Source organism: Phyllobates terribilis, unplaced genomic scaffold, assembly GCF_046119375.1.
Source record: "Phyllobates terribilis strain yellow unplaced genomic scaffold, ASM4611937v1 Scaffold_7__3_contigs__length_470593459, whole genome shotgun sequence".
NCBI lineage: Eukaryota > Metazoa > Chordata > Amphibia > Anura > Dendrobatidae > Phyllobates > Phyllobates terribilis.
In genome coordinates, this window is record NW_027362767.1 from 89,057,915 (window position 1) to 89,084,864 (window position 26,950).

Here is a 26,950-nt window from a genome sequence, read left to right on the forward strand (position 1 = left end):
GCGGAGTCGCCTCCGAAGCGAGGAGGTGCAGAAAGCCGGGGTCCGGGATAGGATACCATGGTATTAGTGGGCAGCGGAGCTGCCGGATTGCGAGTCATGGCACTGGCGGAGGTTGCTGGCGGAGCAGTCAGAGTGTCCAGGCGAGAATTGACATTCCACAGGTGACCCAGGATGGACTCCTGTTGGGACCTCTGACGGGACAGTTCATGACACAGGTCCGAGAGCGAGGGAGCTTGGGTGCCACCGGGTTCCATGGCCCGAGCAAACTGTAACGGGTCTGGGAGGCGGAACCTCTGAGCTACTATACAAGGGGGCGGTCCTTGTAAGGGAGCACGTGGCGACCAGGCAGGCAATCACAGCAGATGACCGGGACAGTCTCTGGAAGAACGGGCAGGAGGTCATGGCAAGTGACCTGGGCAGTCTCTGGATGAACGGGTAGATGGTCACGGCAAGTGACCGGGGCAGTCTCTGGATGAACGGGCAGATGGTCACGGCAAGTGACCGGGGCAGTCTCTGGATGAACGGGCAGATGGTCACGGCAAGTGACCGGGGCAGTCTCTGGGTAAAGGGTTGGTACGACCTGTGGCGGCTGATGGTAGACGTGAGCTCCCAGGTGAGCAGGCGAGAGTCTCTGGATAAACGGGTGGTCACAGCATGTGACGGCGGAGCCTCCAGGAAGACCAACAGACAGGCGGCAGATGAGCGCTCCCAGGTGAGCGGGCAGAAGTCTCTGGACAGGCGGGTGGTCACAGCACGTGACGGCAGAGCCTCCAGGTAGGCTAGGAGACAGGCAGCAGATGAGCGCTCCCAGGTGAGCGGGTAGGAGTCACTGGACAGGCAGGTGGTCACAGCACGTGACGGCGGAGCCTCCAGGTAGGCTAGCAGGCAGGTAGCAGATGTGCGCTCCCAGGTGAGCGGGCAAGCTGGTCCATAGACAGACTGACAGGAGTTGGAAGGCAGACCGTCGGACCTCAGGCAAGCAGGCAGGTAGCTGATGTGCGCTCCCAGGTGAGCGGGCAAGCTGGTCCTTAGACAGACTGACAGGAGTTGTAAGGCAGACCGTCGGACCTCAGGCTAGCAGGCAGGTAGCAGAATATCAGGCAGGAATAAGACAGCAAGCTGACAGGAATCTGGCAGGTATCTGGCAGGTAACTGGCAACGGGACCTGAGGGCTGAAGCAGAGTAGTGAACAGTGCAACAACATTGCTCGGGCACCTCCATTTTGGAGGAGGTGCCTTATATATGGTGAAGTCCTCCGGCCATTGGCCGGGGACTCCTTAGGACGGCGCGCGCGGCCCCTTTAAGAGGGAGGGAGAGCGCGCGCGCGCGCCCTAAGCACAGTGGCCGGGAAGGAGCGCGCGCTGCCAGCAGAGCGGGAGGAGGACGCCGGGCACGGAGCAGAGAGGTGAGGGGAACAGCGTCCCTGCCTAGCAGAGGGCAGGGACGCCGGCGCTACACTTATCAAGAGAATGCCAAGAGTGTACAAAGCAGTCATCAAAGCAAAAGGTGGCTACTTTGAAGATCCTAGAATATAAGACATATTTTCAGTTGTTTCACACTTTTTTGTTAAGTATATAATTCCACATGTGTTAATTCATAGTTTTGATGCCTTCAGTGTGAATGTACAATTTTCATAGTCACGAAAATACAGAAAAATCTTTAAATGAGAAGGTGTGTCCAAACTTTTGGTCTGTACTGTACATACACACACACACACACATACATTACACAGTGCTCAGCATAAAAAACACACCCCACCAGATTGGTCAGAAAACCTTTAGCTTCCTTTTCCTTTCAGAATAAATATTTTTTTGTGGGATACTATACTATCTTTATTAAATAAGATTTAAAAGAGATCCAGATCGACACGTTTCGATCATGACTAAGACCTAACGAGTCGAAAACGCGTCGATCTGGATCCCTATGGAGGGCGCATGGTAGTTGCTTTTGTCTGTATCCACTGGATTGCCTTTTAAATCTTATTTAATAGAGAGAAATAGATTTTTATTATTAACATCATTGCTGGACAGATCTTCTTTTCCTTCTCATCATAAGATGCTCCTTTTTAAGTGTTAGCCTCTGGGGTCAACCTGGACGTCTCTTTGATTTTGCAGTTTCATCCTTGTTAAATTTTTTGATTACTTTTGCCTTTATTTGGATTTATTTTAAATTTTATTTAATAAAGAGAAATGGATTTTTATTATTAACATCATCACTGGACAGATCTTTTCCTGCAGTGACAATGCTTGACCCGTACCAGCGCGGTTCCGTGTGATGACTTTCTAAGGAGGACAAATTCACAGGTGAGCTGACTCTCCCTACCCCCCTTTTCCCTTGTGTTTCTTCTGATGAGAAGGGTTGAAAAAAATCAACATGCACATTCACTGTCAAGTCAAACCGGGGTGAGTGTTCCAGTGGCATAATACAGTGCACGCTGCAGAGGAATGGTATGCCAGGGTGTGATCCATGAAGGAAACCTCTCTTAAAGACCACGCACAAAAAAATCCACCTACAATTTACCAGGGCCCATGCTGAAGAATACGAAGACTACTGGGACTCTATACTTGGAGTGATGAGACTGAGATAAATGTTTTTGGAATTTTTGGAACATCAAAACTATATGACGTTGCAAAGGTGAGAAGTACAAGGGAAAATGCATGGTGCCTACAGTGACACATGGTGGTGGCACTGTTCTTATGTGTGGTTGTATGAGCGGTCCTGGAGTCAGGGAGCTTTTTGATGTGGGGTTGTCAGGTTTTCCATGGAGACAACATCGGGGAGATCATGCAATATCTCACCGTGCCGTCATTGTGTCACGGATTTCGTCCGGAATCGCTAGCACATGATCCTGACTACTCACTTCTTAGGTATCGGCAAGCGACCAGTGAGCATATGGCATCACACCTCTGGATTCCAACGCATGGAATATGTGTTTACGCCCTCCGTACGGTCACTGTTAGCTTCACGATAGCCCAATTATTAATATTCTCTGCCACCATCGTCCAGATTTGAAATATAATACAGGCCTGGGCGGTTCTGGTAGCATATGGCTTTGGGGGAGGGCGCGATTACAGAACAGAAAAAACAGAACTATTACATTTTATATTTAATCCAAAAGGGAGGCAGTGTTTAAGAAAAATATACAAGATTTTACAAAGGAGACATTACAATACAGAATATACAGTTACACAAAATAATAAGCATTAAAGAAGAAACATACTCTATAAAGATTGATGCGGCGATTCAATATAGCCGGAGGGGAGCTCTCCTTATTACCGTTAAGCAGAACGTGACCCCTTGCTTATGATACATATGCTCCCTGCAGTGAGTACTGCCCCAACATCAGCAAACTATTTTATGCTTAAGGGAGAGACTTGTCCACACCCCCTTGTGCCGACATCACAGAGGCTGGGGCTCCACCCTTCATGTTGGTATTAAAAGTCTGTTTTTTTAGGATAACTTATCGCTGGTTGATCCCAAGAGCCCAAAAGTGGTACCATATTTTTGCGCTACAGCTCCATGGAGGGGTTTACGGCTGCGAAAAATGAGCTTATCGCTCCTTGGCTGACCCTGCCACTAAAAATATAGGTCCCATTATTATCGGAATTATGGAACTTACAGTTATTCCATATTTCGTATCGGTGCCGGCGAGACCATAGATTTCCTTTTGAAGCTTGGGAAGCAAGCTTCAACGGTTACACCTAAATTATTGCAAGCCTGCGTCTAGTCACCCCATGCATCTACCAGGGAGAAAGATGCTCGCATTTTAATTAGGTTTTGGCTTTACAAGTCACTTCTACTGTAGGTGATAATTTGCAGAGAGACAGATGCTGGACTGTCAGCTCTCCTCTGACAAATGGGGGATGAGGGAGGGGTCAGGGGACTTCAGGGGAAGAAAGAAAGAATCTATTCAATATTTCTCAATATTTCCCTTACAGGGGTGTATTCATTTTTGCATTAACAAATTTGAGTAAAACTGACGATTTTTATAATGAAAGTTATATTATTAACCTTGCTTTCATGTTATGGGTTAAAAAAATGTTCTACAAAACTCAGACTTGTCAAACTTTTGGAAACTGTTCTTGTGTTCAATGAGATATTCGTTAAAATCTTACTTTTCAAAGGGGGGAGTACTCATTTATGCTGAACAGTGTATATGTATTGCAGTTATTGCATGTGCTGCTGAGCGGTTTGAAGTTTTAGCATAAACTACATTAGCTGTTTTTATAGGTCATTTTTTGTGATATAAATCTATTGAAAGAAGTTTTATTCTGTGTTTTTCTGATATAGCCCTTATGAACTTGTATAACAGGATTCTGTGATTTTTTGCATAAAGTAAGGTAGCAGACAGGTTCTATCAGTCTCAAGGATACTGCTCTCTCTTGGTTCTCCTCCTATCTATCTGACCACTCCTTCACTGTATATTTTGCTTGGTCCTCGTCCTCTCCTCTTCCCCTTACTGTCAGGGTTCCTCAGGGCTCAGTCCTAGGCCCCCTCCTTTTCTTTTCCTTATACACTGCCCTTACTGAACAAACCATCAGTAGATTCTGTTTTCAGTCCCATCTCTATGCTGATGACACCCAATTATATACATCGTCTCTTGACATCACCCCTGCATTACTACAAAATACCAGTGAATGCCCACTGTCTCTAACATCATGTTCTCCTGTGACGCCTCTACTCAGAAAGCCCGTGTTTTACCCTGGGTGTTGGGGGACTCAGTGTCGGGCCCTGTTGGAGAGATGGGATGCAGCCGTGGCCCGGGCCCGACCCGTGCTCAGGGCCGTCATATTAGAAAGAGATGGTGTGGGCTTGTCCGGGTTGAGTGGCTGATTAACGACTACGCCACCTGTGGTACCTGGTGAAGGGTCACCAGCGCCGGTACAGTCCGCTGAGGCCAGGTGTCATGGCGGCTAAAGTTCTCACTGCTCCTCACAGGCGGAGCAAGGCCACAGGGCAGGCAAACAGGAAAGAGAGGGGGTAGTAGTGCGGGGAGTACGGGCACCGCGTCGCGTGGTATGGCACGTAATGAACAGTCCGGAGGCCATAGGGGTGAACTTCCAAGGCTTTACTCACTCAGAGATGTTAGCGGGAAGGCGACTCCTTGCTCCTCGCGGAGTCCTGCGGCCACCAGGGACGGGGGTCTGACTACCTCCGAGGAAGTCCAGTGTTCGGTAGCGACCTTTCACCGAGTGTTCCTGCACTACGGACTTCACCCTTTCCCGTCTGTGCGTGTGTGGATAGGCCAGGTCTCCCTCTGAGCTCCTCTCAGGACTAGGGCACGGGTGGCAATTCCTCTCCATCCAATGTCCGGTGGGATCCTCAGGGCCTAACCGGGCTTTCCCGTCCTGGACGTAGAGTACAAGGTCGGTTGTCGGGGGCCAGTACCCCTCTTGCAGCCGGAATCCCTCTGAATAGATCAGGTAGGCGAGGACAGGTGGCGTGCTCCGCTCCGTCTGCATCCTCCCCGGGACTCATTTGCTAGGGAGCCACACTCTAAAGCTCCCGGGCCTTCTTGATCCTTGTCCTCGGCCGGGTTGAGACATTCCTTGTCTGCAACCTACCACTCATCCCAATATCAGGGTACGAGGGCTGTGTCCCATGCCGGTGCAGGCCCACACAGGATCTGCGCTCCCGGAGGGAAGTCACATTACACACAGTAGTTTGACAGCACAGTGACAGCCGACAGACTAGCAAAGGCTAGACTAAAGGCAGACCCAAGAGACAGAAAACGACCAAAAGACCAGAGAAGAACCAAGATCAAAGATGGCATTCTATTAAGTACTAGATTTGAAGTGTAACCAACTAGTTGTTCCTCCACCCACACCCACTAACTGGTTCCTACTACTTTGTGTTCCCCAGTCTCCCGGTAACCAGGGGAGCAGCACCTAGTGCATACTAGCTCCCTCTGGTGGAAATGTGGTGCCACACTCCCTCTATCTGAAACTGAATCTGTGGCGCCCCTGAGGGTTCAGTCGCCACAGAGGTACTGCACCTCACCCAGAGGTGTGGTGTCTCCTTCTCTCAGGTAAGGAGGGAGTGCTGCCCGGAACCCCAACACCTGCATACAACACTACGCTACTCCAGGCCGGCTGGAAGGGAAAGATGCACTGTGTTTCCTGCTGAGCCCTGTCCCTGGCTGGAGTGGGGGGAACCCAGAGGTAGGGGGGAACCAGTAGTGGGTGTGGGTGGAGAAAGTAGTTTAGGGGAGCACTTTGAGAGTAGATATAAAAAGGGAAGCTATCTTAGGGTGGCAGATCAGAAGAGTGTGTCAGTCAGTCAGGGAGCAGAGTCTCTTTAGGAGCTCTGCTTCACAAGTAGGGCCCAGTCCTAGAGGCCCAGGTGGGGAGCAGAGGAGTAGGCTCCGTTCTAAGAAGGGATCCTAGGGGGTGCAGCGAGTGCAGGACGGCACCCGTACGCCCCGCATCTGTCAGAAGACAGAGAGATCGTAGGCCGCAAGAAGGGGATCGGCCTCTGGTCCAGCCGTGTTACTCCACATCTCGGCTGGGAAAACCGGAGCCTTCTGGCTTCTATAGCCAGTTGCCAAAGCCTCATTCTAATCCCCATGAAGGTCAAGCAGGTCCGGGAACTCCGACGAGACAGGAGGGACTTCAGAGCACCCGAGCGGGATTGAGAGTGGGAAGCGCAGGGCAGGTGGGAGAAAGACCCAGCGTGAAGACGGTCTAGCTAGGAACACGAGAAAGTGGGGTTCCTTCAGGTGCTCCTAATCTGCCTGAGGAAGAGCTGAACCCCTGCTTGGTGAACGCAGCGCGACGTGGGAGGCTGGCACCCGTACAGTGCACCAGTGGAACTGTCATAAGAACTGTGAGTAAAGACTCGGATGACTGCACCGTACTGCCTCCGTCCATGCTTTCATCTGCGCCCTCTTGCCTCCCGGCACTATAACGCCCAGCGCAACTTTCACTACCTACACTACCCTGGAGCTAGCTCTACCTGTGGAGAGCCACACCATCCCTGCTGCCGTAACACCAGCTCCAGAGGACTGCTCCGCAGCGGCGGCTCCCTTTAGCCGCAATCCACAGGTGGCGTCACAAACTTTCCCAAAAACCCCATATAAATAAAAGTCCCCCTTTTTACTGACCGCCCTGGGTCACGGACCGGGCCAGCTACCGTAATATCCCCCAGCAACCAGAGGCCCGGCTCCCGAGTACCCCACGGCCCAGGAGGCGCGTCAGCTCCAACTCCTTAGGTTTCTTGTCTGGACCACTGCAACTCTACTACTCGGTCTCCCTCTTATTACACACTCCCCTCTGCAATCTATATTGAATGCAGCAGCCAATGTCATATTTCTATCCATTTCTACACCGATGCCCCCATCCTGTGCCTGTTATTACACTGGTTGCCCATCTGCTACAGAACACAATAGAAACTTATGTCTCTCACCCACAAAGTTCTCCACAGTTCTGAACCGCCCTACATCTCCTCCATCATCTCTGTCTATCACACTATCCGTGCTCTCCTTACTGCTAATGATCTAAGACTAAGCTTCGCTATAATCCAAACCTCACATTCCCATCTCAAAGACTTCTCTCGTGCTGCACCTGTTCTCTGAAATGCACTACCACAGACAATCCAGTTAATTTCCAGTATCCACAGTTTTCAGCATGCTCTAAGAATGCATTTCTTTGGACTGACCTACGCCACACCTCACTAATCTACTGTAACTGTTCCCTGTTCTCCCTTTCCAATGTTTCCTCAGAATCTGGTCTCTTCCATCATTGTTCCCATGCCCTCAATGCATTTTGAATCAATACTCATACAGATAGTGGCTTTTCATACAGTTATATTTTAATTCCCCTATTTATTATTATGATGGCTGGAACATACACGACAAGCACTTTTTACCCTTTGTGCCCCCCCTCCCTATTTCCTCATAGACTGTGAGCAGGTCCCTCACTCCTTTTGTTTGCATTGTTGAATAATGTTTTCCTGTGCAATGTCTTATATACTTCATACATGTCCCCTCTGATTTGTAAAGGGCTATGGAATATGTTATTCATTATTTATTATTGTAGTACACTAACTAGTATTCTGTGATGCCAGAAGCTCTAATACAGAAACTTTACTTTTTGGGTATGTTCACACATGATGGATGTGCAGGCTTAAAACCCAAGGTTTTAGAGCAGCAATAAAATGTATAAAATATTAGCACATTTTGCCTCTAACCTCTGGAAAAAAATGCATGTGGAATTTAAAATGCGTACTAGAAAAGATCTGCACCATGTGAACTGTTTTCTACAGATTTCACTGTCTGCGATGCATTGTGTGGATAATAAGGAGATTTCAATTATTGTATAATTTTTTTAACAATTGTCTTCGAGTGTGAAAGAGGGACAGAGAACCAAAGTGTGGAGACACGAGTGTCAGTGGGTGCTCTTGTCCACTGAACTGGCTGTCTTTAGAAAGACCGCATGGACCAGGGCTCATCACACTGAACGCCCGCACTCCTTTCCCGTGGGCACAATACTACTCAGACAACACAGGGTGAGGGTAAAACAGTGTGGCAATACTTTATTGAACCACCAACAAACAAAAAAACACATATGGAAACAGTCCCAGCAAATACCCAAGATGGTGCAAATTACAAAGCCTCACCCTTCCACTGACTCGCTGGGATTAGTGCCGCTGCAACTTCGGGGCCTCCAGGGCTGACTACCCCCACCAGTGGCACCCCGCTTTTGGTGGGCACCTACAGATAGGAGGTAACGACAAGCTTAGGAAGCTGACAGTCCATTGAGGTACGTGACCAGGTGACCAGAGGGTCCTAACCTTGCTTCTCCAAATGTTTCTGACGCGCCCCTGGGCCTGTGTCGCGCTGCGTTGCGCAGGCGGGAGCTTACCCGGAGCCGGATCTGTTGAGGGTTGTAGTCTCGTGGCGGTGACCCGGTCCGTGCCCAGGGAGTCAGACTAAGTGGCGCTGTATCAGCGGTAGATGTAGGACGACTACGCCACCCGTTGAATGCAGCTATGGAGCTGCCGCTGCAGGGCAGACCGCTGAGGCCGGTGGTAGGATAGTGTAGCGTAGATGGTATAACCCCCAACGGGAGGGGTATGGCCTCAGGGCAGCCGACGTGGATGATGGGGGTAGCAGGAATCACTCAGAGACGATGCGGTGTAGTTCAGGGTCTTTACTGATGACAAAGATAGACCCTCCCGGAGTACTGGCTAGCGGTTGGGGCCTGGTCAGTCCTTGAGCAGATGGGATCTCCCCTGGCCAGGCGGAGTTGTAGGCCTCCCAAACCAACGATACTCTTCTGGCTACCTTGCTAGAAGCGGGTATAAGTAGCCCACGTCCCTGAGTGTACCGTGTGGTGCTCACCCGTATGGCCGGTGACTCGGGGCCTTCTAGTAGCTTCCGCTCCACGACGGCGGTGCTGGTCCCACGCGTGTGACCGTGCCTTCGGGTTTCTGGGCCAGAGGACCTGCAATCCCCTGCCGGTCGGTTTCTGCTGCTGGATAGGAGTTAGTCCCCACAGCCTCGGACTCCGGGTCCGGAGATAACTTCTCAGTCAGGGCGAGCTCTGCAGCTGCCAGCCCCTGACTCCTTGTAGTACTGCTCCCACAGAGCTCCTGATGTTCTTTCCTATATCTGCTTCTCTTCTCTGTCTCTACTTCTTCTCTACTCCTGGCATGGCCCAGGAGCTGGGCCCAGCCAGAGCCACAGCTCCCTGTCAGCCCTCCTGGCTGCACTCTCCCTCTGAACTCTCCAACCCTGCCTCAGCCCCAGGTTTATATAGGGGAAGTTCTTCCCCTCCCAGGACTGGGCAGGAGGTGTGGCATGCATAGGATCCCTGACCAAGAGACCTCCCACCTGCTCTCAGACATAACATTGCTTGTTACTGTGGAAACCAGACCCCTGGGGTGCCACATTTCCATGGGGCCAGGTGACCAGAGGGTCCCAACCTGACTTCCCCAAATGTCTCCATGGGGCCAGGTGACCGGAGGGTCCCAACCTGACTTCCCCAAATGTCTCCATCGGTTCAGTGATGGTCAATGGAGCAGATTTGTAGTCTTTCAGCTAGGGCCGTGGTCTTTTAAGCTGGCATCCTATAGAATGTCAAATCTGTGTCCCTCTTGATGGAGCCAGGGTGTCCTGGCTGCTGTTCTGTAGAGTCTTACTTTGCAGAAGGATATATATGCCTTTTTATACCCACATCTGTGGTTTAGGACATCATCCACAGGTCAGGGGGAAGGCGGGATGAGATTAATTCTCATTATTTGAGTATTTAGTCAATCTGCATAGTTTGGCCTTCACTGTTTTGCAGTCAACAAGCTACATGGAGTTATACAATGGGTAATCAACATATTAGTAAACATCAATTGTTCAATGACCCTAGGTCCCTGTCCTCCAAAAATAGCAGTACAATAAACTGTAGGATCTGATATAAGAGGTAAATAGCAGCCATTCAACAATTCACAAACATCAATTCAAGAGTCAATGTTCAGACTCATACGAACAATAGTCTATGTCTCCTGGCCTACCGAAAATATACGTCTGCATAATTAAGATTAAATGCTGTTTCATCACACAAAGGTAGACTCTCCATCCTTGCCATCATTCCTCCGTATTGTAACGTATACAGGGTCAGTCTTAGCTTGTATGGTGCCGTGTACAATAGTTTTTACTGACACCACTTCCCACGGTCTGTTTGCATATTGGGGTCATGGTGGGTTGTTGTTTTTTCTGCCGTTTTAAAACTCCATTGTTTTTGCTGTAATTTTTAAGAATCATAGGAAAGTTGTGCGTTTTTGACCTGCTTTTACTAACAAAAAAAACGCAACCTGACCACAACGTGTGAACACTGCCTTAGTGTTCATAGTTGTACCCATGTTTTACAAAAATATTCTATAAGGTGCCTAAAAAACACGACACATAAATAAAATGCATGCTGTGTGAAATTTGGTGCCGGGGGGCCCAATTCAGTGATTTTATTTGCCACTTAGATCATACACCCTACTATCTTCACACATTGCTTTTTTGCTGCTTTTTTTCTGCAGGCAAACCTCATCTCTTGGCAGTATAGAAGCCGCTTATAAAAAGCAGGTTTTCTGCATTTTTTCTGCTTTTTTTTGGTACGTTTTTACGGCTTTTTTTGCGTCTTTTGGTGTAGACTATATGTCATTTGTCTATCATACATGTTTAATAAAAAGTTAGTTTCATTCACCAAAACAGCAGCAAAAATGCATGGTTGTGTTTTGTGCAGCGTTTTTGCACTTCTTCATTGCTTTCTACGGTGAAAGAACGCTGACAAAACGCTGCAAATGTGCTAAAAGAATTGACATACTGCAATTTTTCAATTCATTCAGGAAAAAAAGCAATTGTGTGCATGAGATTTCTGAAATCTCATAGCTTTTGCTGGTACGGTAAAAAGATACTTTTGATTTGCATGAAAAAGGCAGCAAAAATACGCAGCAAGAACGCAATGTGTGATGTTCACAAGTTGTGCTTTTGCAGCGTATGTTTGCTGCATTTTTTATGCAAATTAAATAAATGAAACATATAGTCAGCACCAAAAAAACGCAGCAAAAAGTGCAACGAAAACACACCAAAAAAGCAGCAAAACCTGATTTTTGTAAGCAGCTCCTTTACTGCCAAGAGAGCAGGTATTGCCTGCATAAAAAATGCAATGTGTGAACATAACCTAAGCATATGAGTTGCCAGTTTCAATTTTTACATTAGAATTAGAGGAATGAGTTGAATCTTGATTTCTGGCTATGAAAATGGAGCTTGCTTGAAAATCATCACAATGACCTTGTCTAAACGGGCCATAAAAGGGCCGGAGACGGCTTTCATGTAGGCGACTGGCGGTCATTTAATGGCCGCGGTCAGACAATCTAAATGCAGAACAGATCACTATCGATCCTACATTTTTTGTCTCTTTTCCTGAAATAATAAAGCCTCCTCGAGTTGTAGGAGATGATTCATGTCATCATGTTATTAATGTATTAATGGCGGAGAGGAGTTTTCTACTTAAACAGCTAAAATAAACAAGAGTCATTACTTTCCAGCATTATTACAATAGCATTATTCCGACACGCAAGGAATATCTGCCTGCCTGCAACTGATTGCATTATACATCTTAATATCATTTACTGTACTGAATGCGAGTGCAATCACACAGGCATAGAAGTAATGGCAACTAATGAGAGCTAATTGTATCACAGAAGAGCAAGGACACAACCCATCCCTAACATCAATTACATTAATTGAAGTAGAAACAAGGCAGCCTCTAATAACAATGCTGATACCAACACAATTAGATTTAATGAAACAAATACAGGGGATGATTGTATGGCCATGAGGCCAAACTTTGTCCATTTGGATGATCAATTTTCAGAGGTCATCTATTGCACTACTTTAACTCCTGGGTATCTAAGCACTGTTATCTACTCCAGGCATATGCTGTGCCTATAGAAAGCATGTTGTTCCTTTTGCACTTTTTTGATGTTTTGGTTCAATATTTGCATCTTTTTTCTAATATTGGGCCAAAAAAAGTGAAGAAGTATGAAGGAACAATGCCCAAATTCCACAACTCTCTGAAAGGTTATACGCACGTTAAGTTTCTGCCACATGTTTTTGGCTTCTTCGGTTGCTTCTGTCTGAACCCCTATTGGAAATCCCTATTGGATCCATGGAGCATTATGAGTGAGACAAATCCACTTTGTGCTCCAACAGGGTCAGTCTCTCTTTTAGGAGGCGTGGTAGTCTGCTTAAAAAAATGGAGTCTGCCAGAAATGAGACCAAATGGTGCGACTCCTTCTGGTTGCGTCCATATTTTGTTTTTTCAAGGCTTCAAATCGTGAACAGCATTAATCAGATCCGGGCTGCACAATTGCGGCCAAATATAACCCCTGGCAAAAATTATGGAATCACTGGGCTCGGAGTATGTTCATTCACTCAGAATTGAATGATTTCATAATTTTTCCCCTCTGCTTGGTCTGAAAAAAATTACCCTTACTGAGTACCACATTTTTAATCTTCATTTCTATTAGTGTTTCTTAAAGCCCTAAAGTTGCCATTTGAAATGACTTGAGTTTTGTGCCATGTCTGTGATCTGCTTTTTTTCAACAGCTTAAACCACTGAATGAACATCCTCCGATCCCGGTGATTCCATAATCTTTGCCAGTGGTTGTATATTATACTCTAAAACGCTTCTACCAGTGCTGCTGCAAGTGAGTAATAGGTGTCAATCACCCGGAGTGGCGCTAGGGAAAAGCTAGTCAGGGGCGAATCTGGACTCGTCTCATCTCTACCTATGGTCCACTGCTGGATTTTCTAACCATATTTTCTCTGAGATGCTGGAATGTTTCAGAGAAAAATATATTTGGCTGCAATCGTGCCCAATGGGGCATGTTTAGACCATAGATTCTTGCTGTTTCAGGGAATAATATGTTCATACAAGGAGGGGGATCACTAACAATTTTGCCCAAGAACACTGCCATGAATAAAGAATGATATCTAAATGTTCTTCATGAACAACTTCTTAAAACGATCCAAGAGCAATTTGGTGATGAACAATGCTTTTTTCCAGCATGATGGAGACCATATCACAAAGCAAAAGTGATAACTAAGTGGCTCGGTGAACAAAACATTGAAATTTTGCATCCATGGCCAAGAAACTCCCTCAATCTCAATCACATTGAGAACCTGTGGTCAATCCTCAAAAAGCGGGTGGATAAACCCAGAAATTGTGATAAACTCCAAGCGCTGATTAGACAAGATTGGGTCATCTGTCAGGGTTTGGTCCAGAAGTTGCCAGGGTGATGGGCAGAAGTCTGGAAAAATCAGGGACAATATTATGTAAATATTGAGTCTTAGGCCACGGCCCCACTATCAGTATTCGGTCAGTATTTGGTCAGTATTTGGTGCCAAAACCAGTTGAGGAACCATCAGAGAAAATGTATAATAGAAACAAGTCACCAATTCTGCATTTATCACCCACTCCTGGTTTTGGCTCCCACTCCTGAAAAAAAATACTGATTGAATACTGACCGAATACTGATAGTGGGGCCGTGGCCTTTACGTAACTCCAGCAATGTGTGACTAATGGCCCACCTCTTTTGAAACCCTCAGAAAAACAACCAGCTACCCACCCCTTATTTAAACAAATAAAAACAGCACATTACGTTGGATGTAATGGCCACATCAGCCTAGTTTATTAAGTAACAACAAACAATAAATATAACATTAAAAAGGTATATCCGGGACTTTCTGAAAAGCAAAAAATGTGCCTAAGAACTAAAAGGCAGGTAATTGCTACCTACCTGCCTGTTGTGCCTGGCGCCATTCTTCCAGGAACAGAGTGGTCACAGACAGCTCCTCCCGGGATTCAGCTGTCTCTGCTGACGTCAGATCAATGCATTCTTTTCTGCTCCACTTTGTTGACAGGGCGTGACTTGCAACGTCATTCTGATTGACAGTCGGAGTCCTACTGTCGAACTGGGAGGAGCCGGCTGTCAATCAGAATGACATCGGAAGTCCCGCCCATTCGACAGAGAAGCCACTGGAAAAGAAGCCACTGCTCTGTTGATGTGACGTCAGCAGAGGCAGCTGAATCCCCGGCAGTAGCGGTCTGTGACCTCTCTGTGCTGGCAAAAAACGGCACCAGGCACAACAGGGAGATAGGTAGCAACTACCTACCTGTTGGTGCATAGGCACATTTTTTGTTTTTCAGAAAGCGCTGGCTATACCCTTTAAATACAAAATCAATGTGCATGAATAGCATAACCACCCGAAAAGGAGTGAGGGGGGATTTGAAGGCTCAATTCTACCTTTTTTCCAACAAACAGCTCCTCCCCATCGCTTGAGGGCACCCGACTAAATGTTGCCCTTGCAAAATGTCCTGCTGAGACCTGAGCCTAGTAGGGACCCGTTTACCACTTCTTTAATAACATTGCACCACATGTGGGTCACCCATCCCAGCACAGGGTTCCCCCATCCTTCAGTGCAATTCAACTCCTTAAAAATCCTCCCTCCTTTTCCATCACATCGAGCATGCATGACCCATTATAAACATAAGAGTGTCCTAACACCCAAATCAACAAGAGGGTTCCTTAAATATAAAAAACAATGGGGTTGTAAACTACGGGGAAAACGGGGTGGTGAAACAGAAAAGAAAAAACACCACCCCTGATCATCCTCGCTTATAAATGTGAGGTCTAACATAAGACTGATATCCAACTGACTCCCAAAGGCCAATCTTGCACAACATATGCACACCTAAGCCCTAACGAGCTGCCTCCATTGCAGCCCCAATACAAAAAAAGTGTGGCACCAAATCTGCAATATTCAAACCACACAGTGTCAAACAATGCCAAAAGATACCCAAACAGACAGTGCAGACCCATCCTGGGTGAGAACCGCTCATTCTCAGAAATGACAAAACCCATTTTTCCAGACATTCCTCGAAACCTTGCACACCCCAAAGCTCAACTAAGCAACCTTTACCAAACAAATCAGTCTTTGAGTGTCTGAACACTGCACAACATCCACCTCACATGATACATCCTTAAACAATAATCCACCATGACACTTAGTGTTCTTACTCACAAGTTCACTCAACCGGAAAGCACCAAAAAAGGCTAAAAGAAAAGCCGGCCCAAACAAGCGAGCTTCATAATCCCACCTACACACATCCTTGAGGCAGCCCAGCAGCTGACCCAAAATTGTAAAAGATACCGGACGTCTCCAATCTTTTACCATATAGCTCTTGCGAAACGCTTTCAGTGCTTGATGGACCAAGAAGTCATTGGTAACATCCTTCCAACCCATCAGTTTAAAAAAAAATGCTGAACCTGCTATCCTGCTGGAAACAACAGCAAACGACAAACCCTTCTCAAATGCTCTGCCAATCATATACAACAAAAGGTAAACACGATCAGCTTCCAAAACTCCTTCCCTGAAAGAAACCACAAGATCCCACTATTGATGCCATGCCAAAACATATTTTACCCACTTGCCATGAGTTACTGAATTCCTCACCAGATTCAACGCTGAACGGAAACCAGATCCCATAATTGGTGGGGGCGAAACCGATTCCACTGGAAGTGAGACAAAGCGTCAGCTATAGATTTCAGTAAACCAGACATTAAGATTCAAGCACTTCAAAACCATGTGACGCAGCAATGCCACATACGGGTGGCGATCCAGCCAACATGCTATTAATACACTGGACTCCACTCAAGTTGTCACACATAAAAAGCATTTTCTTATGCCTGAGCTCTGTACCCAAAATTTCCAAAGCCACCACAATAGGAAACATCTCCAGCATTGCCAAATTCTTAATCAAATTCATATCCCTCCATGCATTCAGCCACAATTTTTCAAAATAAGCAAAAATAAATTGAACACCCCATTGGCAAACAACAATCTACATAAAAGCTATCATCCCAGAACTACCTAACAAATAAAAACCCCTCTGGATGCACCGGCAGCAACCGAAACGTGAACTCAATGTCCGTCTTTTCCATCAGAGACCCCTTCCCATGCCTACAAACCCACTCAACTGCCTTATCAAAATGCACATAAGAAACCGAAATTCTGGACCTATTACATCATTAAATGGTGTGCCTGACGGATATGATAGAGAATGTATCAATCTAAATTTATTAGGCTCTTTTTTTCGGACCCACTCCCAAAGAGGAAACACGCGACCAAGGAGGAGTGTCAAAAGGTCCGGCCATACTGCTGAGCGCAACTTCCTTCTGCAACTTATCTCTAACAACCTCCCCATGAATATGGGCCAATCACAAATTATTCGGCCGCATAGTACAATGGCTCCACAACGGAAAGCATCTAAAACCAAAACTGAAACCCTTGCACAACAAGGAAGCCGCCTTTTTATCAAGATATCTAATTAGAATCGGTAGTATCTGCTCTATTCTCGTCCCTTTTTTCTGAAGAATCAATTGACTTTCACTTTCCTTTATTAAAACACTTGGCGTGGCCGTAGGATCCCCCACAACCAGAGTTTTCATGCTTAAACTTGCAGGGTGCTCCAAAACGGCACTCTCTCTCATTGAAGTGCCAGCACAAGCCTTTCCTGCCAAGGGTGTTGCTGTACTGGTGGCACCTTCAGAACTCCCTGGAAAGAACTGCGAAGTTGACTTAGGAGCCACCATTAGATGCAGCCACACTATAATATCCTTATGGTCCTAATGCAGACTCAGACTCACAGCCTTCCTCTGCAAGAACTGTCATAGTGCATCCATGCTGTACCACCATAAATGCATTAAGCCTCCCCAAACGAGTCCAAATAGCAAAACAATGCTGAACAATTGTTAGGTGCCTGCTCACCAATAACACTAGCCAGTATAGTAAAGGCCTGCTGTTAATTATGAAAAGTCCAGGGAATAAGACGATAATGCCTCCATTCCTCCTCTTTTTTCTTACTTTCACCTGGCTTAGCCTTAACAAGATTGAATTTCTCAAGTGGCAATAAGGAAAAAATCTTGACGTATTCGTCCGTCCAGATTTTATCCCTAACTTCCTGCTTCAAGTGAGCACCTATTGGACCATCAAAGCATACAGAAACTTCTCCCCTGGCTCTATCATCCAGATGCACCAAGTCAGCAGTGGTGCTCATGGTGGCCGCAGGAGTAACACTGACACTTGATGGAGGGTCCGCCGAGATGGCTGTACCTTCCACGGGAACACATACCCTGCCTTACGTCACTGGGTCCCAACTTCGCCACTTTGATGAGTAAACCCTCAACCATCCTTACCAATTCAGCTGCTATTTTAGTAGCTCTCCCGCCACTATCACCAAAACCTGAAACAGCCATATCACGGTCACCAGCTTCTACACCTGAACCAACATTCATAATATTCGTATGAGGTGCAAGTGTGACGCTCACAGCCCACCCTGGGAGATGGGGGTACTCGGAGCCGGGTCGGATGTTTGGGGGGTTGCAGCCGTGGCCTGGACCTGTTCCGTGCCCAGGGCCATTACATAAAAGATTTAATGGGCTTTCAGAGTTTGGTGTTAATCGAGTGGATTAGATGACTACGCCACCTGTGGTTTCTGGTGATTCTCCACCAGCGCTGCGTTCAGTCCTCTGAGGCGGGATGTAGTGGCAGCAGAAGATGGTACTACTCCCCACAGGCGGAGCAGGGCCTCAGGGCAGAGGGGACAGGAAGATGGGAGTTGTAGTGGGAGATGTGGTGCGGTGTGGTGCAGTGCTGCGCTTCAATAAAGGACCGGAGGCCATAGGGGTAGTCTTCCAAGCTTTACTCACGGTAGAATGCACAGCTGCAAGGCTTCTCCCTGCTCCTCACGGCGTGCTGCGGCCACCAGGAAGGAGTTCAGCACACTCCGGGTAGTTCGGGTGCATGAATCAGGACCCCCTGCACCAGAGTGTTCCTAGACTTTCCCACTAGGTCCTCTCCTGTCCGTGTGTAGTACATGTACTAAGACCGGGTCTCCCTCTGGACTATGCACAGAATAAGGGTACGGGTGGCGACTCCGCTCCGTCCGTTACCCAGTGGGATCCACTGAGCCTCTGGGCTTCTCTGACTAAGACTTGAAGTGACAGAGTCAGATATCGGGGGTCGGTACCCCTTTTGCAGCAGGAATCCCTCTGACTAGGCCAGAATAGTGAGGACAGGTGGCGTATACCACTCCGTCTGCATCCCCCTGGGATCCTTTTGCCCGTGGAGCTTGTCTCCTCTGCTCCCCTCCAGGCCTTCTTGGGTAGGGACCTTGACCGGGTAGAGACAGCCGTTAACTCTAGCCCACTCCTCGCCTCAAGGCCAGAGCACGAGGACTGTGTATCTTCAATCAGCTGCAGGTTCACACAGAAAGCCACGTTCAGTGATGAAGATCACAATCAAAGAACATAAGCCCAAGATGGCCGTTTATGAAATATGCATTTTGTGGTGTAACCTCTAAGTGCGTCCTCCACCCTCACCCACTACATGGTTCCCCCTAACTTTTGGTTCCCCCCATCTCCTCTTATCCCGGCTGGGGCAGCACCCTGGTGCCTTTAAGCCCCCCTAAGGTGGGAGAGGTGTAGTGTTGGATGGATGTGGTGGGGTCCCAAAAGGTGCTCCTTCCTTACCTCGGAGAGGAGATACCACACCTCAGTCTGAGGTGCAGTACCCCTGTGGCGACTGAACCCTCAGGGGCGCCACATTCCCCCCTGGTGAAACACAGCACGTCCGCAGGCTAGAAAGAGAGCAAAGCATTGGTACAGACTTTTTAAATTTTTGTAACAACATAGCAATCTTCCCATTATGGGAGGTACTTTTTCTTGAACATTGCAAACTTTAAATAGTACAAAGGTATAAAAACATTACAGAGACATTATGCATATAGACAGACCAATAGAAAATACAGTAGAAAAAGAGCCAGTTCAGCAGCATGAGGGACCTGTCCCAAACCCTCAACGTGGGCCCTGGGGTTGCTGCAGGGCAAGAAGATACCGAGTTGGACCTACAGTAGAGCCATTCCAGACAGGTTTTGCTTCTGAGGTCTGAGGTAGAAGTAGTAAAGCGGTTTTGCATAAAACCAATAGGGAGCACCTAAAAAGATGCAAACTATATACAAGTGGTAGAAGAGTCTGCCTACTGCCAGTCCGCAGGGACAAATGTCTCTCTAAGCAGGGAGGAAAAACAACGTAATAATGTGCAACAGTTAACTAAACAACAGGGATGTGCAACCTCCGGGGCTGCTTAGTCCAGGTATCCCCACCGGGGAAAAGGCTCGTTTCTCCCAACGGAACCCGACCGGTCCTCTACTAGCAGGCGCGTGGGGGCGTCACCGCTGAACACCTTGTGGATGTCCAGGGCGTACCAGCCACACACTCCATGATGGCGAATGTACGATACCAAATCGCCTGGGTAGAGGTTCCGACCAGGGTGTCCCTCCTTCAGTTGTGGCTCGACGTCCCGCCGGCTGACGAAGACGTCCTGCCCAAATTGGGGACTCCGTATGAAGCCCCATCCCGCTTCCTGGTGGAAGCGGACTATCAGCCCTTCCTCCTGAGGGTTTGGACGGGTGGCCTCTGCCTGGCGGGCCTTGGACTTCGCGGGTTTGGAGCGTACCTCCAGGCGCTCGCAGCAGATCCTCCTCTCCCGCCGCTCCTTGTCGTATTGGAGGAGCTGCTTTCTACAAAACTCCTTCCTCCGCGCATCAGCCCAGGTCTCCTGGGGGAAGCCCATCAGGTCCCCCCTGGTAGTCCCAAGCCATCTCTTCTGCTGCCGGGCAGGCAACCGGGGGTGCAGACAGCGGCAACATCAGAGGTTGCTGCCGGTCCTCTGTAAGCACGGACAAGTCTGGGTTGGGGCAGGTGGATTCCCCGTGAAACTCAGAACTCCCTGGGACAGTAGTCGGGAGGCACAGCAGGTCTCCGGTGACAGCGGTGGCTTGGGCCTCAGCCTCCAGAGCCGATAGCTGCTCGCATATGATGGAGGCCGGGGACAGGGGTGCTGGCAGGACACCAACGAGGGATACGGTGCGTTCCGCGCGCGGGCTGGGGACTTCCATCTTACCCGCTCCTGAGTCACGCACGGCCTCTTGGGTCTCCTCTGCCTAGGCTGCGGCCTCTACGGACCGACACGAGGAACTTTGGCGGCGGGCCTGGATCCTCTGTAGCACCGACTCCCTCTACTCCGCGGCGACCAACCTCTGGGCCTCCTCGACCCTCCGTGTCAAGTCTGGGGTTTCTCCTTGGAGGAACTCGACCTCCTCCTGGGTTAGACATATCCCCTTCACTCTTAGGAAGGTGGCAGCTCGTGGGTCAGCTCCCGAGGACTCGGCGGAACTCTCCTCGGCGGCGTCCATCGCTGCTACAGGGTGCGGAGTGTATAGGATTGATGCGGCCACACCTTATTGTTGCTTTCATCTCCTCTTCTTTTCGGGGCAGCTCCAGGGCGGCTGGCTGATGGGCACTCCCAGGGACATCCCATCCGCTTTGACGGACATCACCTTGCGGACTGTCTCTACTAAAGGGGGCGGTCTGCACTTTTGGCGCCATGGGGAAGCCTGGCCCACGATGGGAGGTGCTGTGTCCTTTTTGCACATAATGGCGTCCGTTCTTCTTGGACGGGCGCCACATGGAATGTGAAACGACAGTCTTTTGGTAAAGGCACACAGTACCCGGTAGCAATGGGGACAACTTCTTCCGTTGCTGTGGGCACGCAATCCTGACGACTACGCCAAGTATGTGACGCTCACAGCCCACCCTGGGAGATGGGGGTACTCGGAGCCGGGTCGGATGTTTGGGGGGTTGCAGCCGTGGCCTGGACTCGTTCCGTGCCCAGGGCCGTCACATAAAAGATTTAATGGGCTTTCAGAGTTTGGTGTTAATCGAGTGGATTAGATGACTACGCCACCTGTGGTTTCTGGTGATTCTCAGTCCTCTGAGGCAGGATGTAGTGGCAGCAGAAGATGGTACTACTCCCCACAGGCGGAGCAGGGCCTCAGGGCAGAGGGGACAGGAAGATGGGAGTTGTAGTGGGAGATGTGGTGCGGTGTGGTGCAGTGCCGCGCTTCAATAAAGGACCGGAGGCCATAGGGGTAGTCTTCCAAGCTTTACTCACGGTAGAATGCACAGCTGCAAGGCTTCTCCCTGCTCCTCACGGCGTGCTGCGGCCACCAGGAAGGAGTTCAGCACACTCCGGGTAGTTCGGGTGCATGAATCAGGACCCCCTGCACCAGAGTGTTCCTAGACTTTCCCACTAGGTCCTCTCCTGTCCGTGTGTAGTACTTGTACTAAGGCCGGGTCTCCCTCTGGACTATGCACAGAATAAGGGTACGGGTGGCGACTCCGCTCCGTCCGTTACCCAGTGGGATCCACTGAGCCTCCGGGCTTCTCTGACTAAGACTTGAAGTGACAGAGTCAGATATCGGGGGTCGGTACCCCTTTTGCAGCAGGAATCCCTCTGACTAGGCCAGAATAGTGAGGACAGGTGGCGTATACCGCTCCGTCTGCATCCCCCTGGGATCCTTTTGCCCGTGGAGCTTGTCTCCTCTGCTCCACCTCCAGGCCTTCTTGGGTAGGGACCTTGACCGGGTAGAGACAGCCGTTAACTCTAGCCCGCTCCTCGCCTCAAGGCCAGAGCACGAGGACCGTGTATCTTCAATCAGCTGCAGGTTCACACAGAAAGCCACGTTCAGTGATGAAGATCACAATCAAAGAACATAAGCCCAAGATGGCCGTTTATTAAATATGAATTTTGTGGTGTAACCTCTAAGTGCGTCCTCCACCCTCACCCACTACATGGTTCCCCCTAACCTTTGGGTCCCCCCATCTCCTCTTATCCCGGCTGGGGCAGCACCCTGGTGCCTTTAAGCCCCCCTCAGGTGGGAGAGGTGTAGTGTTGGATGGATGTGGTGGGGTCCCAAAAGGTGCTCCTTCCTTACCTCGGAGAGGAGATACCACACCTCAGTCTGAGGTGCAGTACCCCTGTGGCGACTGAACCCTCAGGGGCGCCACACAAGCAAACCATGTGTCTTACCAGGATGACTACGAGGTGTCCTCGAAACAGCTGTCTCATGTCCTCCGTGATGATCCCAGCTCCGCTTTTCGCTGCCTGATGACGTGTGTCCATCTTCCTCCAATACAGATTCAGGGACATCGCCAGGAAAACCTAGAATTTCCACTGGAAAATGCTCGCTGTCCAGAAGACAAAGCAGGTACTTCAGTTGCACGTTTGCAGCTAGCATTCCTGAAATTAGCCTTCTCTCCTCCACATTGATCACGACACTCTTCAGAGCTGACAGTCCACTCAGCATCTTGCCTTCTGTTTCTTCTAGAAGGTCATCCAGACCAGCGATCGCACCAATGAAGGGGGCTGCATCATCTCATCCCAACTTTCCACCTGCCGAGCCCTTTGCGTCTGCTCAGGCTGCACTTCCGGGTTCACCTCAAGGTCACGTGACATACCCGCCTGTATCATCATGCTGAGCTCTCGCCGTGACCCAGATGAGGAAGAGGGGCCAGTGACGTCACTCACATCCTCCTTGAGACCAGGCCAGTGCTGAAGATTCCTCTCAGAGCGACTTACAGCCAGTGCAGGCAGAGGCACCGCCGACGGCCCTGAAAGGTCCCTGCTGGGGTTCTTAATCCTCCACCTGGTCCGTTGAATCACTTCTTGGCTCAGTTTCTCCGGAGGCCTGGATCTCCTCAAGCGCAGTGGAGGCATTGGGCTTGCAGTTGCCTCGCCGGCTCCCTCTGCTGTGATCCTTTGCTCCATCTGGCTCTGGAGCCACTGCTGTCCTCTCTGCTCTGCTATAGACCTCATCTCCCCAAGCAAGGTGGCCTCCATCATCCACGTCTGCACTAAGTTGTAAGTACTGGGTCCAACGGCAGAATAACTGACCCCTCAACTACCAAACCTATATATACCCCTACCACAGACCTTCCTACCTACCAATCACATTAGCCCTAAAACCCCATATTCCTCAATCTTCTCCTTCAAGATTTCCCGCACAAAAAATGCGTAGTAGTTAACCTCTTATCAACCAAAAACAGGGCCTAGCATACCTCCCAAGACATGCAGTCTTTCCCTAAGCCCCGGTAGGGGGGCATTCAGTCCAGGCTGTTGCTTAAACTTGGTGTATTTTTCAATAAAAGTTAATAAATTTATGAAATGCTGATAATTGTACTTCAGTAACCATAGAAGCATCCGACTAACAGATCTAAAAACACTTAAGAAGCAAACTTTGTGAAAGCCAAACTTTGTGTCAGTCTCAACTCTTTTAGCCACAACTGTACATTCCTTGCTAAGTCTATGTGCCCACGATGCAGAAATGCTCAGGATTTTTTCCTGAGCGTTTCTGCATCTCCCCTGGCAGAAAAAACGCATGCGGATTGTACATGCGTTTTTTCCTGCCAGGGACATGCGGATGTGAAGCATTCTTCACATGCATTTCCGCATGCAGGTTGACAAGCGCTTTCCAAGCGATTTTAGCATCACTTGGAAAGTGCTTGACAACTTGGTCACACTATATAAATCCATGCAAACGGCATGGATTTATATAGTGTGACCGTAAAAGAATGTAAAAAAATAAATCTATACTTACCTTCCGATGGCCCCCGCAGTCTTGCTTCCCTCCGTCCTGGCTGCCGGCAGCGGTAGACTGAAGAACTTGCCAATGTCAACATCGCGTGATCCGTCACATGACTATGACGTCAGCGCAGGTCCTTCAGTCCATCACGATCTGCCGGTATGGGAGGACGAGCGCAGCGGGGGCCGTCAGAAAGTAAATATAACATATATTTTTTATTTTATTATTTTTTTACAGGTACTATGGTACCTGGGTCTGGATGAGAGTCTCCTCTCCTCCACACCCGGGTACCATCCGCACATTGGAACGCATGGAATGCGCATCTACATATACAGTGATGCGGAATCCATGCGTTCCAATGCAAGTCAATGGCGGCGAGAACGCAGCGCTTCCGCAAAATAATTGGTAGTGCTGCGTTTTTTTCCGCAATGATAATCCGCAGCGGAAATTTCCGCAGCATGTGCACAGCACATGCGGATTATCATTGGAGAACATGGCAGGCCTTCTATCATGCGTTTTTTAAGCGTTTCTGCAGCGTTTTTGCCGCTGCGGAAGCGCTTAAAAAACGCATCGTGGGCACAGAGCCTAAGTGTCTGTTTGCATTTCCTACTCCGCTTGTCTTGACCTCACTGTTCCACATGCCATCCTGGAAAGTCTTGCCTGTAGCACAATCTCTTTCGGGTCCATATTGTCCACTTGCGGCATTGAGAGTGCACCACACCAGGTGAGCCCATAACAACGAGCCCACCATGCTTATTTATGAAAATGCAGGGAGGATAGAGAGAAAAAAACTGGGAAGTGGCCCACACTCAACATATTAAAGAATTAATATGAACTCTTTTGGTGGCCTTCATAGTGTGGCACCCCAGGGGTCTGGTTTCCACAGTAATAGCAGTATTACGTCTGTGAGCAGGTGGGAGGTCTCCTGGGCAGGAATCCTAAGCATGCCACACCTCCTGCCCAGTCCTGGGAGGGGAAGAACTTCCCCTATATAAACTGGGGCTGAGGCAGGGTTAGAGAGAGGAGTTCCAGACAGAGACGGAGTCTGGTCTGGACACGCAGAAACAGGGACAGATAGACATCAGGAGCTCTGTAGGAGCCAAGGAGAAGCGCCAGGGGCTGGAGCTGTGCAGAGCTCGCCCTGGGAGAAGGTACTAAAACCGGACACAGGAGTCCGAGGCTGTGGGGACTAAGATATACCCAGCAGCAGAATCCATCCGGCAGGGGATTCCAGGTCCTCTGGCCATAAAAGCCCGGAGGCTCAGTCACAACGAAGGGACCAGCACCGCCATCCCGGAGCGGAGGCTAACAGGAGGCCCCAGGTCACCAGCCATACGGGTGAGCACCACACGGTATACCCAGGGACGTGGGCTACTTGTAACCGCTGAAAGCAGGGTAGCCAGGAAGGGTACAGACTAACGGGAAGGCCTACAACTCCACCTGGCCAGGGGAACTCCGGCTTACTCGCAGACTAACCAGGCCCCAACTACTAGCCAGTACTCCCGGGGGAATTTGCCTTGTACCATCAGTAAAGACCCTGAACTGTACCCTCGCGTTTCCGTGCTTCCTTGTCGCACCGTTAGTGCTGGGACATCCACACCATCACTCCCAACATCATCCACATCCGCTGCCTTGAGGCCATACCTCTCCCGTTGGGGGTTATATCAACATTGCTGCACACCTATACCACCGGCCTCAGCGGTCTGCCCTGCAGCGGCGGTTTCATAACCGCATTCAATGGGTGGCGTAGTCGGACACTAACACCATCATACCAATAACCGCCACTTAGTTTGACCACCCTGGGCGCGGACCGGGTCACCGCCACACGAAGACTACTACCCCCATCGGATCCGGCTCCGGGTATCCCCCACGCGCCGCACTACAGCACTGGCCCAGGGGGTGAGTCAATTTTGGCATAGTCGGCAGGATTACGTGCCCGCAACCACCGGGTACTGCGTGCCTGAAAAAAGAGACTTTTATACTTACCTGTGGTGAAGTTTCCCGCCGTCCGGAGTCGTTTCCCGCCATCTGGAGCCGATTCCCGCCATCCGACGCCATCTTCTGCCTTCTTCCCGCCATCCGTGGAGTTTTCCCGCCATTGGACGCCATCTTGAGGGCGCCGCGCGGGAAGAAGAGGGGCGTGGACTCCGAAAGCCCGCGAGAACTGAAGCCCCGCCTCACGTCCGGACGTTGCGTAAGGTCCTGGAAGGAGCCCAGCAGACGCCGACGTCACAGGAGCGCGACGGAAGGTCCTCAACCCTGACGATCCACTGCGGAGCCGCGGCCTACGGAAGAGGATCATCGCAAGGTAGGCCACGGTCCACTAGGGGGGAGGAGGATGTCGGATACGGAGGAGAGCTTCACCGCCACAGCCGCCGCCAGCGCCACCGCTGCTGCGTTCATGCCTTTCACCATGCCCTATATCCCGGGGGCAGCCTGGCTACCCCAGTACTCAGGGAAGTCACATACCCTAAATGACTTCAGAGAAAGGCTGGATAGCCTCTTCCAGGTGTATCCCCTCACGGAGGCGCAAAAAGTGAGCATCCTGGTGGCCCAATTAATCGGGGCAGCCCAAAGGGAGGTAAAGTCCTGGCCACCTGGGAGGAAGAGGACTGTCAGAGACATACTAACCCGGCTGAAAGACACATTTGACACCCGCACCTCAGCCGAAATAAAACTAAGATTTTATGGGTGCAAACAACGGGCACATGAGAGTATAAGAGACTATGCTCTAAACCTACAAGAGGCCCTGAGCGCCATTAAGCAGGCAGACCCTGACAGCGTGGGAAATGAAGATAAGCTGTTAACTGAACAATTCATTGAGGGTCTACTGTGCAATGCCCACCGAACCCAGTTGCGGGCAATGGCCTTACAGGACCCTGACCTGGACTTTGCACAGTTGAAGGACAGAGCCATCC